The sequence below is a fragment of the Rutidosis leptorrhynchoides genome, chromosome 10 (genome assembly GCF_046630445.1).
Source record: "Rutidosis leptorrhynchoides isolate AG116_Rl617_1_P2 chromosome 10, CSIRO_AGI_Rlap_v1, whole genome shotgun sequence".
NCBI classification, from domain to species: Eukaryota; Viridiplantae; Streptophyta; class Magnoliopsida; order Asterales; family Asteraceae; genus Rutidosis; species Rutidosis leptorrhynchoides.
The window spans coordinates 135,714,487-135,732,088 of record NC_092342.1 but is presented as its reverse complement, the minus strand read 5'-3'; positions in this window follow the sequence as shown (position 1 = coordinate 135,732,088).

Genomic DNA, 17,602 nt, shown 5'->3' with positions numbered 1-17,602 from the left:
GGTTTAAAACTTAATGAAATTATAAGCATGAAACTGTTGCCCTAATTCACGCGATTAATTGGGGCACGCGTAAGTTTTATGGAATTAGAGAAATAATCATAATCACAATCACAATTAATTCTTAAACCGGATCAGCCCGCGCGATACGGCGAGGACTTTCAAGTTGCATATTCATATTTAATGTAGCGTTATGTATTTACAGAATTAAAAACACGCTGTTACGCTTGTGTTTGGATACGCGTGGGTAGTACCTAGCGTACTTAATGGCCTACGCGCATTTTTTACGCCAGAAAAAATCGTGCCTTATATCACCCGTAAGGATGAATGATTCATCTGTATGGACAAAGGTCCATCCGTACGTATGGGCCTACAGGTCTATAAATACAAACTTAATGTATCATTTAGGGTTAAAAGTTTAACCTAATTATGGTGATCCGCATTTGGCGAATCTAGAGTTTGAGGAAGATTATGCTCGATCTTCCTTGGCAACCAATGTTTCTCTATTTAAACGATTTAAAATCTCGAGATTCATTGGTATATTATTTGTTTATCTTTGATTATTGTTTATCTCTTCCATCTTTTAATCTTGTACTCGATGTGTAATCTGTTTATATAGAAAAACATATTATTATCAGAGTCGATGCAATCGAGCTCTTGATTATTGAATCGATTTATAGATCAAAGAAGTTCAAAGTTACGATTCAACTATTAAATTCGAAGATTCTAGCGCTGCTGTGGGAGAAAATTCGTAACAGGTTTGTTAACGGCTGGATCACCTTGATATTTAACTATAGGTGTTGAAACATTTTTCTAAATGCGGTCAAAATTTGGTAGAGATTATACCGTTAAATTTGGAGATAAGATGTCTTTTAAGTCAGCTACCGTTCGGGGAAAAAAACCTTAGGGTATAATTGCGCAGTTGTGGAAGAAAAATTATTGTTGGTTCGTCTACCATTGGATCAGCCTGATATTCGAATTGGGGAGACAAGACATACATATCTAAGTATGGTAATAATTTGGTGATTATCGAACCGTTGGACTTTCAGATATTGATTTTGAATTTGATGCATATTTGGAGGAATATTTCGGGTTTGATGTCGTGAGTGGTGAAACAGTTTTGTCTCGGGAACCTTTGGGCTATATGGTTGGATTTACAAAAGGTACTGAATATTTGAAGAACCTGGAGTGAAGTTATTGTGGGGTAATCAGAAGCACCTGATTATTAAGGGCCAACGATGTCATACTTTATCTTCCGCATTTTGTTGATTCCGCTCGTTGAGGAAATCTGATTGGTTTTCAGGTTATTAATACGCAATCACAGGATTATGATATATGATGATTTGGTAAATCTGAGTGCTTACTAGTTTGTTTGGGATTGTTAGCTGTAGGGTGGAAGCCTCTAGCTTTATGTAACAACCAGACCCATATGCAATCGAAATATGCAAAATAAAAAAAAAAATTGTACAGCATAGTGGCGCGGCGCGCCAAAACGGCCTGTCCAACTTTTCCTTTTTTGTGAAAAAGATCTTCGACTTCCCGACACATTTAGATCAAACGGTTTTCACAACATATTTCAATAGTTAAAACTAACACGTTCCAATAATAAAATGAGTCTTACGAGACCGGGCCCACATCGGCCGTTTTAAGAATTTCATACGAAAATACAAGTTTTCAACCACATGATTTGTAATACAAAATAAAGGCCTAGCATGGCGATTGGGGATACGCTACCCAATCCTAATCGAATCCAAAAGCATGCCTTTAAAGCAACTACGCAAGTCCACTAGTCCCCGCGCTTACCCGAGCCACCGCATCCATGCAAATCTATAAAAAGTCAACAATGAGAGGGTAAGCTAAAGCTTAGTGAGTGCAATAATTACACACGTACATATATAATTTACCTACTTGCACTCCCTTACCCAAACCACACATTAATCCCGCATGTCAAAGCATAAGAAACTAGCATAATCAATCTTACCACAATGAACTCGTTTAACAAGCGTAAAAGCTAGTAACATCAAACGCACCATAAATACCTCGTGTATCAATTCGCACAAACTAGTAACATCAAACGTACAACTAGCATAAATCTTAGCGTAATCTCGCATATCATCTCGTAACAAAGCTAGTAGCATCATAATCGTACAACTAGCAACACCATTAGCATAATAGTCATAATATTAATTAAATGCTACACAACAACTATAATCCATGGTTAACTAACTCTTCGCGGGGGAATGACTTCGCGAAACAAGTCATCGATGTTCATAACAACCGTTAGCGCCAAAACACGGCTATGGTATGCTAACCCCCGAGGTGTTCCAAAAACGGCTATGGCATCACCCCCAAGTGTTCCAAAAACGGCTATGGCATCACTTGATCAATGTGTGAGTAAAACACGGCTATTACTCACATTCGTGTGCACAAACACGGCTATGTGCAACAATTAATACGGGCAACAACGTGGGAGTAAAACACGGCTATTACTCACCACCATATGCACAAACACGGCTATGTGCATAATTATCAATTGGACAAAACGGTTATGTCCCACAACTATGGTCACAAAAACGGCTATGTGACACCATTAATTAATGTGTGCAAAAACGGCTATGCAACACCTAAATGGTCACAAAAACGGCTATGTGACTCATCGTCAATTATTAGCATTACAATAAATATATCGGGTCCCCAAATCTTAAGTCACATGTAGCGCACAAAATCCGGCTATTGTGTCACTATTTCCAAAGGTGTCCAAACGGCTATCGTCGCATCGATGTGCCCCAAAACCCGGCTATTGTGCACATCGCGCACAAGCAAATAAATTATATACATACATGTATAATTATTCCACTCACCTTGAAGTCTTGAAGAAAACAAGCCAAATCCGTTGATCCGTCAATGAACGTACCTAATCCATTATCATAATAATAAACAACACAATTAGGGTGGATTACAAACCAACCCATATTGACACCTAGTGCAATATCGACTCGATTGCACTTCCAAGTACAAATCGCGCCCAAATTAACCAATAATCACTAACACAAGTGAGAATGGTCCTAATACGCCAATTAAACCCAATCATAGGTGTTAAACACCTATCTTGCCCATAATGACACTTAAACCCTAATTTTGACCCAAAGGAGTCAACATCGCGCCATTAGCGAGTCTTGACATCAAAACATGTTTAACTCGGTTTTATACTTCAACTTAATCCATTTTAAGTTTATAAACCTTATTAAATCGACAATTGGGTCATAATCATCACCAAACCCTAATTTTGACTCAAGTCAAAATTAGTCAACCCAAATTCACCTAAAGTGATTCCAACACTTCCATAATCACTAAACCTAGTGATTAAACTCAAGATTAAAGCCTAATCAAGGCCAAATCGTCAACCAACCCAAAACCCGCCAAGTGACAAGAATAACTAGTCACCATAAACCCATTTCATCATCTAAGAGGGTTTCACTACAAATCAAACTCAAACCCTAACTTGAATATCAAATCTAACAAATGAAATTCGGAGTTAGAACTTACCAATACTACCAAAACATAGCTAGGAGCGAGATGAACAACTTTAAAACCCGAGCTTTGGTGAGAATCCAACTCCTTCTTCTCCAATTCAAGCTCTCTCACTCTAGAACCCTTCCTCTCTCTCTAGATATGGATGAGAGTGTTTGTGTGGGTGAGAAATGAGCTCCAATGGAGTTCTAGATCAGTTTTGGTGACCCTAAACCGACCCTAAATGAAAAGACCAAAGTACCCCTCATTTAAATCTTTTAAAAAAGCTGAAAATTGCTTCTGACGCATTCGGAGCGCCGCGCCATAATGTGGAGTGCCGCTCCAACCTTCAGGTCAGTTTTCAGTTTCTTGTTTTGGCCATAACTTTTTGACCGTAGCTCCGTTTTCGATGAATCAAATATCGTTGGAAACGTAATAAGATTTTCTTTCCAATGGTAAGGCTTTGAAACATCAACTCAAAATTTATTTGGGGTTGAAAATATACGTACACACCTTGTCACTTCAGACAACGTCCAGTTTCCTTCGACGTTCGAGTAAGCAACACGTACATGCTGCGTACACTTCATACACGCATCGTACACCATAAATAGATTATGTACAATAAATATTTGGGTCTTACAACTCTTCCCCACTTAAAATCAATCACGTCCTCGTGATCTTCCCCACTTAACCAATCCGGAACTACTCAACGGTCCTCAATCATAAGTCCCAATCCGAACCTTCCTAGATAATTCTTCCCAATGAATCACCTTTAACAACTAAAATCGCCACCCGTGATTTATCAAAACCACAATCCTAGCACTAAAACCTGCTCAAGTCCCCATATCGGGAAAAACTCAATCCATCTCGTACCGAGATATCCATTCCTTAGCGTACCTTTACCAAGGACAACGCTAAAAACGACCAAGTCTCAATCTAAAGTCAACAATCCGAACATTGAAGATCGAACCACATGAATCCTTATGGATTACACTTACCACTAAACATCCTTTGTAGTGCGCAATACCACCAATACACCACTATCCTAACATCATAAGCAACGGCTAAAACCAAAAGCGCCCAAAACGACTATGGCAACGCTAAACCTAAGGTGTACAAAATCGACTATTGTCACACCCGTAACAACATGTGAGCGAAACACGGCTATCGCCTCACTAATCCCACGACATGGTCCCCACGACCCCACCATCGGCGTATAAAACCACCGTTAGTTCACACAACGTGGTCCTTACGACCCCACCATTGGCGTATAAAACAACCAATAGATCACACATCCAACAACATGAAGGCTGGCGGAAAACTACACGCGACCCACTTCCCAAATCTCAACACCGGATGAAGTCAGCGGACCCCGTCAATGGTCATGCTTCACCGATATAACACTACACCCATGATGAAGTCAGCGGACCCCGAAGGTCATGCTTCACCAATCAACGATCTCATGATGAAGTCAGCGGACCTCGAAGGTCATGCTCCACCAATCAACGATCCCATGATGAAGTCAGCGGACCCCAAAGGTCATGCTTCACCAATCAATGATCTCATGATGAAGTCAGAGGACCCCGAAGGTCATGCTCCACCAATCAACGATCCCTTTTGGCCTCGAACAACGAGTAGCGTAACATCGCGCTCTGCTACGCCATAGTGAATCCTAACGGATACCACTAACCATTCACACAATCGAGCAAGAACCGCCTATATCAAACATAGGCACAAAACAATAATTCTCTAAAAGAGGATCCGATACGCACATCCTTTAACCGAGGGATTTCACCTTGCTCACCATACCCGTCCATTATCTCTCAACGAGATTTACCACATTACTTCCTTGGTGATATTTCAAATCCAAAATCATAAGTACAATTTAACCGAAATTGTACCCTACCACTAATCGACCAAATCTAGGTCCCGACACAAATTTTGGATCTACCAAAAGCATTGTCCGAAATCTCACACTAAAAACCTCCTCGTGCGGGAGTGTAACTCCCCAACTTGGAACTACATTCCATAACCGCATTTTGTACACCCACACAATGCTACCAAAAGTAGACTTTACCAATAATTGGGTTCACACGGCCCATCACCACGTCTTGCTTCAACTTTGAGCATACCAAGGATCCTAACCTATCCTTAAACACTTCTAACAAAAAGTGTACCACAAATTACACAAACTATACACTCGCAATTATCCAATTGCTTTAGTTTGTCGAATTTCACCCGACTGCTCATGTACCTAAGGGTTTCACTTCGGTACCCTAAGTACAATGTAACCGCAACACAATCAGAGTCGAACACCACGCTAGTAGGTATAAAAAGGCACCTAATGTCGCGTCACGTAGACTCCTTTACCAACATACATCGAGATCAACACTCAATTTCAAGAATTTCAATCCACCCGATGAACCTCATGGTTCATCCACTTCAACGCGAAAACGAACACGCGCTTAACGACCGAACACCAAAACCCATTTTGTAACATCCCGCATTTTTCTGTTAAATTTATTTTTAACACTTTTTTTTTTAATATCTTTCGTTATTTATATTCGTAGATTCCATTGACAAACGTTCATAATATTCTCGTTATTTAGTTATAACATCACTCGTTTACTTGAGCGTTTTTAAAATATTCGTTTGGCGAATTCGCGCACCCGTTTCGAAACTTGAGGGACCGAGGTTGCCAAGTGGGAAAACTAGTTGACTAGGTCAACTAGTCAACCCACCTCATCCACCCATTCATTTCCACCCACCTTCTCATCTCTTTCTCCTCTTTCTCTCTTCATACTTCCATTTTTGGAACTTAAACACCCAACTCACAAAATCATCATCTAAATCCGGATCAAGAAGCAAACATCAAAACAAATTACATTTTCGTGATCCTCTCTTCATCCTCTACATTTTGGTACCAATTTCATCTCGTTTGGGTAACTTTCGAAAAACTCTAGATTTCTCTAAATTCATTTTATATACTTGAAATGGTGTTAGTTAGTGTCTATGGCTCAAGTATAACATGAATATATGTTTTGTTTGCTCAATTTGTTATTTTGGAGTAACTAGCATTAACTTGAAAATGGGTGTGCTTCATCTTTGATTTTGGATGAGTTAATGTTGTCAAATTGTTAAAGTTCATGTTTTAATTGTGTTACTAGTATCACTAGCTTCGTTTTGATGCGTAGGTTGATTAAGAAAACTTCAAAAACATGAATATTGATTTTTGTGGATTTTGGTTAGGGTTTGATAGACTTAAAACGAGCTTTTGATGTTTCGAATGCCATAAAATGTAAATTTTAAATGTATAGTTGTAATGTATGTTTCATTGCCTTCAAAATGGCATATCATATGTGTGAATTGGATTCCCAAAACTTAAAATGCATTTGATGAACTTGAAACTTTGAAAATAACCCTATAATGATCACTTGACGAGATTTCGGTTATTGTAATTGATTTTTTTGCTTGGTGAAAAGTAGTTATTTGTATTCCTTATCAAAAGAGCTTCCCAACGATATAAGATATGAGTCCTAAGTGTTTACGGTTTGCAAGTTGCGTTTAATTGTATTTTGTTTTAAGACTTGAACAAATTCAGCAGACCAGGTACCAGCTCACATTCATTGCCGCGGCGCGGCAATCCTGGGTCGCGGTGCGGCGTTTGCCGTGTTCCAGGATCTGTCCCACTTTTCAATTTCACGCAAAATGTTTGCTATACTATGGACCTCCGATTCACATGTAACTTGTTCTAACATGCTTATATATGAATAATTAGCACAGAAAAATAGTTCGGGACCCGACCCGAACGTGTTGACTTTTTGTTGACTTTGACTTGACCAAGTTTGACTTTTAGTCAAACTTAAACAAACGTTTATGCAATCGTTCTAATCTTCGTTTATACTTGATTCTTGCATGAAACTTGACAATGTGATTCACATGCTATACTATTCGAGTCGTAACGAGCCATAGGACTAATTGAACACATTTTTGTCGACCTTGTGTCGTAACCGGTTAATTGATACAACTTACTTGTTTAGGTCAAGGCTAAACAACTTTCATGCACGCGTTTACTTTGTGAAGTACATTTATACTCGTGCACTCGAGGTGAGATCATAGTCCCACCCTTTCAAACACTTTTATACTTTTAAATCGTGGGCTGAGAAACATATACTTTATATACATTTTATACGGTTTATACTTTCATACTTTGAACACAAATACGAATATAAGAGCAAAGATACATACGAGTTAGAACGAAAATCCTCAAGTCCAACTACCATTAGTTACACTTGTAGGGTGTGAGCGAGAACTTATGTTGTGTGGCCATGCGGGTTTTACGAACCCTCATCTAAGGGATGAAATGTATTTTCGGGATATAGTGTAGGTTCTAACACTATTATGCAGAGGTAAGATTCAGTTAAGTTTTGGTAATTGGGTGCTCGTGATACAGACAACATCTTTTGGGATGTATACGCTTGATATTCACTTTATACTAAATCTTATGGTTTACAAACAACATCTTTCGAGATGTATACGATTTGATACAAACACATCTTTATAGATGTATACGCTTTGATACTAAACCTTGTGATTTAAAAACATACTTTTACAAATACATTTATGATCTCACCAACGTTTTTCGTTGACAGTTTTCTACATGTTTTCTCAGGTTCATACTTGGCTAATTGATACATGCTTTCGCACACTTTGATTACTTTGATTGGAGTCAAGCATACATGCATACGCTAGTGATAGCACCTTTGGATTCAAACAAATGTTTACATACTTACGCTATTTATAGCAACCATGATTTTCAACTTATATTATGTCGCAAGTTATTTCATTTACACTTTGTAACTTTTGTAAATTTAAAATTGTTGTCGAACGGTTTTGTAAACTAAACTTTGTAAGCATGAAACGTTTCAAAAGAACGCGACATAATTTTGGTTAAACGAGTCTCATATAGGGACTACGACCACGTAACGGGACCTAAGTTAGCGGCGCCGTCAATGACGATTTAGACGGGTCGCTACAGATGGTATCAGAGCGTTGGTTGTAGGGAACTAGGATGTGCATTAGTGTGTCTGACAGAGTCGTTAGGACGCATTAGTGAATCTAGACTACAACCGGATAGTTAGCCATTGCATTCTGACATACATTTTCTATAGATAGCACTTACTTGACTACTTGTGCATTATACTTGAATCATTCTTAGGCAAACTTCTTAATGGTACCAAGTTTTCATCTTACGAATCCGTATTCTGCCACTTTCTGGTAACACACGTAAATTCAAGATTCATACGCATAAGGATGACGACGACTTCATTAGTCATACTTGTTCGGGAACTCTGTGTCCCAGATTGTTATTCGCCACCGTTTCAACTTACTATCGGTGTCACACCGGTGTTCCTTACTATCTACCACTTCTTGTTACTATCATCACTACTCCAGGTGAGTATCGTCGTCACTACTTATCACTACGGTTGCGTACTACTCGTTATCATGATTCGTTACTCTTTTCATACCTAAATACATTATCATTTGACTCGAACCGCATTGACGTGCACAAGATTATACACTTCCCTCGGGGAACGCTTCTTTAGAGTTGCACTAATTCTTTCGATTCAATACGAGTCACGTTAGAGATGCCGTTACACTTTGTTCATTTTAGATCTTCACGGTTACACGAACTTGATTCTATGGAGTGATGTGGGAATGGAGGTATGAGTTAGCGTAATATAATGACACTCGATCAACGTGGTTATATTACGGTAAATCATACCAAAGTTCTAATGACACGTGATGGTGGTTGGACTCGATCAACCTAATCACCACCATGTGCCATGTACATGACTTCATTTTTCTTGTTTGAACATCCGACAACTCCGAGAATACTGATAACAACCATACCCGGGACACGTCATCGATTATTATCGAACCATACTTATGCTTCCGAATGAATGACTAATTACTTCAACTTCAACCATATGCTATGCGTGTATACCATCTCGTTTTCGCACAGTTTTATCGACGAACTACAATATGCTTGTTATGCTCACATTAAGGCGGAAACTTCTCTCGCATCACGTACTCCCGTATAAGGAAATATTTTATCTAAATTCTCAGTGGAGAGAGAGACTTTTCACATTATACTAGTATTCACCACGAGGGTGAATAGTCCTAATGAACTTTTTTTTTAGAAACCGATAAGAAACTTGCTCTAATGAACGTTTTTGAAAACCGATAAATCTTCCGCGGCGCGAAATTCTTGAGAAACAAAAACTTGTTCAAAATATCTCTTAAGGAAATGTACCTCGTTTCGGATCGAGATCCTCGTTTCACTTCTAGATTTCGGGGTGCCTTACAAAAGTCTCGGGACCACGTTTAGACATAAGTACCGCGTGTCATCCACGAACCGACGAATAAATCAAATGTACGACTCGAACCTTGGAAACCATAAACACGAGTTCATGTTATCAACTTCAAATATACTTGAGAAAAGTTTTTGCCTTTAACCAAATTCTCTTACAACGATGGTTATCATTCAAGTCTTAACGTCACACCTTTTGAAATCTTATATGACCGGAAATGTCATCCTCCTTTTGTAGAACCAAGTAAATGATAATCAAGTCACCGAACCCGGACTCATTCATGGAGTAACCGTTAAAATCATTCCAATCCGAGGAAGGCTCAAGATGGCCCGTAGTTGCCAAAAGAGCTATGCCGATAAAAGTCGCACCTTGGAAAGGTGTAATCTGTTTCGGGAAAAGTAAAAAGCTAAATCCGTGAGATTCTGATCCTTTTGAAATCTTGGGGCGTATCATACCCGTTGCTTACCGCTTAGAACTTTCGACTCAAACAAATTCCGTTCATCCTACATTCTGTGTATCAAACTTAAAGGCGTGTCTTGCGAAACAAGAACTTGTTATCCTCTTCGATGAACTTACTATCAACGATAACCTCCACCTCATAGGTGAAAGGACCGGTTCTAATCCATCTGGATGAAGTCCATATTGATTATAAACGATTCTCAACAGTTGATTACATCGCGAGGTATTTGACCTCTATATGATACATTTTACAAACATGGCATTCAATTTTAAAAGACAATCTTTCTTTACAACGAAAATTGATGGCATGCATACCATTTCAGAATATATCCAACTATAATTGACTTAATAATAATCTTGATAAACTCGACGACTCGAATGCAACGTCTTTTGAAATATGCCATGAATGACTCCAAGTAATGTTTCTAAAATGAGCAAATGCACAGCGGAAGATTTCTTTCGTACCTGAGAATAAACATGCTTTCAAGTATCAACCAAAAGGTTGGTGAGTTCATTAGTTTAACATAAATAATCATTTCATAATTTTAATAGACCACAAGATTTCATATTTCCATTTCTCATAAACATACGTCCCATGCATAGAGACAAAAATATCATTCATATGGATTGAACACCTGGTAACCGACATTCACAATATACATATAAGAATATCCCCATCATTCCGGGATCCTCCTTCGGACATGATATAAATTCGAAGTACTAAAGCATCCGGTACTTTGGATGGGGCTTGTTGGGCCCGATAGATCTATCTTTAGGATTCGCGTCAATTAGGGTGTCTGTTCCCTAATTCTTAGATTACCAGACTAAAAAAGGGCATATTCGGTTTAATAATTCAACCATAGAATGTAGTTTTAAGTACTTGTGTCTATTTCGTCAAACATTTATAAAGCAGCGCATGTATTCTCAGTCCCAAAAATATATTGCAAAAGCATTAGAAAGGGAGCAAATGAAACTCACCTAATGTATTTTGTAGTAAAAATACATATGACAACATTAGATAAACTGAGCAATGCAGGGTTGGCCTCGGATTCACAAACCTATATCATTTGTATATATATTAAAATGTATAATCGTATTCGAACAAGTTTATATATTATAACTTGAATTATATATTATACTTATTTAGATTGTGTATATATTTTAAATGTTTAATATCTATATATTTGGTTATATTAATATATCTATATATATATATATATATATATATATACATATATATATATATATATATATATATATATACATACATATATATATATACATATATATATATATACATATATATATATATATATATATATATATATATATGGTTAGTATTATATGAAAATATTCTTAATTCGTTATATATAATTATTTATATAAATAATGTTATAATAATTGGTAGGTGATATATAAACTATTAATATGATTATAATATATGTATTAAGTATATTTTAGGTACAAAATATTTATTTGTAACGGAAATGATAGTTTTGATAATAATGATTTACTAATAATAATAACTTTCTTAATATTGATAATACTAATAACGATATTGTTAAAATTGATACATATGTTAATAATAATAATAGTAAAACTAATAATTACGAAAATGATATTTATACTAATATTAGCGAGAGTAATAATAACCTATATTGTTTTATAACAATAATAATCATCCTAAACATATTCATAATAATAATAGTACTAAGAATGGTACAATTACCAATATTTACAAAAATAATAAAAAGTTGCATTACTTATTAATGATAATCATATAGATAATAGTAATAATATTATCGACAATAATATTTATGTTATTTGTGATAATAATAATAATGATACTAATAATATTTATAGTTAATCTAGTAATGATAATGATAATAATAATAATATTAATAATAATACTAATTATATTATTAATCCTAGTATGTATAATAATAATTGTAATTATTAATAATAGCAATAACAATAACAATATGATAATAATCATAATAATAATAATAATAATAATAATAATAATAATAATAATAATAATAATAATAATAATAATAATAATAATAATAATAATAATAATAATAATAATAATAAAAGAAATTTGGTATACCCTTTAAAGCTTGTGTAAAAAGAATTGCCCACAACAAGGCTCGAACCCACGACCTCCCGCTTCCCGCTAACACTCATAACCAGTGGGCTGTTGCCCATTTATCCGAAATATAACAGAAAGCTTTTATATTTAACCCGTATTACTAGTGTTCATCTTCTTCATCAATGAATTCCATTCAAACTCATCCCAAATCAAATTCGCGAATTGTATAATCGGTTTAAGACTTAATGTCATTATTCATACACTAATTTGTGTTTAATTAGTTTGACAAAAAAAAATAAAAAGAAAACAGCTCCCCCCACTGATGCTCGTCGCTAGTAAGAAAGAAAAAAAAATGATTTTGATTTCTATGACGTTTTAAACAAATCTTACAACATGAAATAAATTTTAATTCATATCTATAAACTATTGAAATCGTTAATTGGATTTGAAACCTCAAAACGAGTTCGAATTTCTCCAATTACAAAAACAGTTAACTTTTTATTATGAACTTTGACTCTACAATTAGGATTCATTTTAAAGGATTTGAAGCTGAAATTTTGAAGATATATTGAGTAAATGATTCCTGATAAAACCACGTTAACAGATTTTATCATTTATTTCGATTTCGAATTTGGAAAATAAACCATATAGAACAGCGGTTTCGCTGTAAAAGAAAAAAAAAATAAAGAATCTGTTTCTTTAATCAATTTGCAGAAGATGTTAACATATATAATTCTGTGTTGACGATTTGTACAGCAACAAAAAAAAGTGATTAAGATTATTTTGTAGCCAAGTGGTGTGTCGACACACTTTCATGAGCCAGGGAAAAAATAAAAATAACAAAATAAAAATCAGATTCAATAATTGATTACAATGGATTGCTATGTGTAACAGAATTGGAGTAGAAACAAAACGTAAAACATATTAATGGATATATAAGATTGGTTCGTACCATATATTAGATAGAAACAAAAGTTTAATACACTAATTGATTTGGATGGGAAACTGATTCATACGTACCCATTATAATTATTGTTAATAATTAATAATCGCAATTATGTTAAAAATAAACTAAATCTTAATGCTTTAATAATAATAATAATAATATGAGTAATAATGATAATAAATCACAATGATAAAGGTTTTAAGAAAATTGATAATAATAATCTTATTATGATACTTATAATAATAATACTAATTATATTAGCATGGATAATAATACAAGAAATAATAATAATGTTATAAAATACTATATCCATAATTTGTAATTATATTTATAAAAGTAATGATATTAATAATAATAATAGTATTAATCATAATACCAATAATATTTAAATTATATCTAGTTAATAAATTTAATCATTCTTATAGTAATATTTACATTTAAGTATTTATTTTGACAATCGTAATCTTAAATTTATTAAAATTTTAATTATTTAACATTTGTTGATATCATTAATAATGATTTTAATAATGAAGGTAGTAATAATATAATTGTCATTATATTTTTAACTTGTTTTTATATTACATATTATATATGTAAATGTGAATATATTAATAATGTTTATATATATATATATATATATATATATATATATATATATATATATATATATATAATTGTTATATATCTATTTACTATATTATTTCATAATAGAGATAGATGTTATAAATTCGTCACATAATATTTATATCTTTTATATGTATATATTACAATACACATATAATAATACTCGTGTATAGTTATCATCTATGTTTATATATATATATATATATATATATATATATATATATATATATTCTTTTTAATAATAACAGTATTATATTATATATTATTTTTTTTCATATTTAATTCTACTGTTTAATTTGTATTTAATTATTTAACATTATTATTTATACACATATACTTATATTTATATATACATAATTATTAACAACAATTGTTCGTGAATCGTCGAGATTAGTCAAAGGTCAAATGTATACATGAACCCAGTTTAAAGTTTTTGAGACTTCAACATTACAAACTTTGCTTATCGTGTCGAACTCATATAATGATTAAAGTTTAAATTTGGCCAGAAATTCCCGGGTCATCACAGTACCTACCCGTTAAAGAAATTTCGTCCCGAAATTTGAGTGAGGTCGTCATGGCTAACAATAAATATGTTTTCCTGACGAATATGAGTTGATAAATAGAATTTTATCATTATTGAATAATATGAATAAAATAATTCGATTATTCGAGGAGTACGAATGAAGTTATCACAAAATAGTGGAATGAGTAAATGCAGGTTCGACTTAACCGGTGACGTAGTCACTGTTGATTTTCGGAATTCAAGGGATTTGAAGAAAATCTTCGAAATCTATAAGATTTGATTCTTCGGTGAATAAGGAAGTTAAAATCTGTATAATTAAATACGGTGATCTGCCTTGATTACTCTGTCTGATATTTCCATTATAAGTTAAGCTCTTCCGTTCCATTATTCTCACCATTCCTATACTTTCTTTCTTAGTTCATACATCCAAAAGATTATGGAAATGTTTAATCCAGTTCTAATCCCTATCCTTATCCTTACTATCACAACAATTATTCTCCTTTTCCAACTTCCACCAGAGGAATCTGTTCTCTTTTACTTCGCCCTTTGTGTTATAGTGTTTTTAATTCTCCCGTGTCTTTATGTTGCGATAAACATTGATATACACGGTTTGTAATTTCCGTGTTGTTATTGGGCTTTATATCTTCCCTTATATTTCAATGTCCTTATTTCTGTTTCCTACAATCATTGTCATCCCCAGTTAATACCCTCTCCTATTTGCTGCGATTTATACTCCAATTTCTATTTCAGAGCTTTGTCCCTTCGTTTCTTCTTCTGGCGATTTGGCATCTCTTGTAATGGTCCAGAATTCGTAGATATAAATTTCAGAATGAACACTGTTAATGTTCTAAATAAGGAGGAACGTAATAGCACGATTTGATTTGTCAAATTACCAGATTCGCTGAGAATAGAACTATCAAGAATATACTTTCTTGATATGTTCAGAAGTTAAATAGAATAAAAGAGTTATGTAACATGGCACGTGATGACGTTATGATTCTGTAAATCATCACGTTTCATTAGAAACTCAGCATGACCTACTGTAATATAATCATGTTGATCAAGTGTCATTATATTATACTAACTCATGCTTCAGTTCCCAACATTACTTCAATATCATTCATATTTTAAGCTCGAAAGTTTACAGAATATAGAAACTAATATTTTCTATATGATGTAACACTGATAGCACGAAGAGATTAATGATTTCAGATAAAATTAGTTATGAAAATATATTCAGAAATATCGAGGATATTTATAATGATAGATACGATAATATCTAGGAATATCTAAGATCATAGGATGATAGAAACTATTGTCCGCAAGGGTTTAGAGTAATGAGCAAGATATTCACTAAAGACCTTAGCAGACATTGAATCATTCGGATTCTTTGAAGTCAAACTTATTTTTTGTGATTTGTCCACGGCTTTCTTCATAGTTTCGCACATTCTGCTTTTCGGTACTAAATTTTCTATTGAATGTTTCCAATATAATGACACACCGGAAGCACGAAGAGGTATATAATTTCAGACGAGAATATTTATGAAAATATCCTCAGAAATATCGAAGATATTGATGATGATATTTTGGAATTTCTAAGTTCGATGGTTGATGAGGAAGATTTTTCCGCAAGATTTTAACATGAGTGCGGAGCAAAATATTCGTTGAAGGTTTCATCGGATCCAGAATTATCTGGATTCTTTGAATATATGGTTAGCTCAATCCGTTTTCCAGTTCCAAATTTTTTTTTTCTGAGCTTTTCCAACATACTATTCTTTATCATCAAACTTTCGATGGTTATGGTCGTTTACGGTTGTCTATGGTTTCTGATGCTTCATTCAGCTTTTTCAACATTCAGAGTATTGATTTGTGACTGAGTGCTTTTCAGAATTCCAGAAGGAGAGATCATAATTTTAAGAGATAAATGTCATACATATAACTGTTGATGTAGATATGCTGTGAGTTTTTAAAGTACTGATTGCTGATTCCCGGTAATTGGTATGGCAGTTCTCGTTACAAAATGCGGATGAGTATATGATAGGGTTTCAATGAATAAATATAATGATTTGTCAGAGAGATTTAAACCAAGAAGTAACGAGGTTGCTGGTATGTCTGCTGGTAATATGGTGGAATATAAAAGAATTCTCCAGTATCAAAAGGGTAATCGTATATACCAGGATTATAGTAAGGCTACTTCGAATGAAAAGTCGAAGTTGACTTGCTGGAGCTGTGACAAAATTGGCTACCTTGAAAAGGGATCGCAAAGTTATTTTTGCTAATAAATGCCAAAGGATCTGACGCGGCTACGTGTTAAACTTTTACTCAGTTGCTGAGAGTTTCTCAGGTGCATAACTATATGCATAAAACTTTCCTTCCGTAGATGAAGCGCGGTTGATTCATCCTATCGATTGAGGTGTTTTCAAGAATCATGAAAGGTTTGAACGCAGATTTGTAATTGTCAAGATACAAATGAAGTTTAAAATGAAATCAAGTGGCAAACTTGAAGAATTGTTTAGTTTCATATATTATAATCAATATTTTTAATTCATTTTAATTGTTCAATGTTATTAGTCCATAGTCGATAGTCCACAGTTAACAGTCTAATAATTTATATATAGTTTAATATATAACATTCGAATTAATTACTAAATATCGTGACCCGTGTACATGTCTCAGACTCGATCACAACTTAAAGTATATATATTATTTGAGAATCAACCTCAACCCTGTATAGAGAACTCGATCATTACTGCATATAGAGTGTCTATGGTGATTCCAAATAATATATATAGATGCGTCGATATGATATGTCAAAACCTTGTATACGTGTCCCGATATTTAAAGTGCGTAAAATAAATAACAGAAATTAAATGACGATAAATAAAGTGCGTAAAGTAAATAACAGAAATTAAATGACGATAAATAAAATTGCAAGAATGTAAATTGCGATAAATAAACTGCGATAAATAAATTGCGATAATTAAATGGTAATACGGAATTAACAGTTAGCTAGGAACAGTTAGCTAGGATTTTGTTAGCGTGGATTCTTAATAGAATTTCATATTGTTAATTAATCT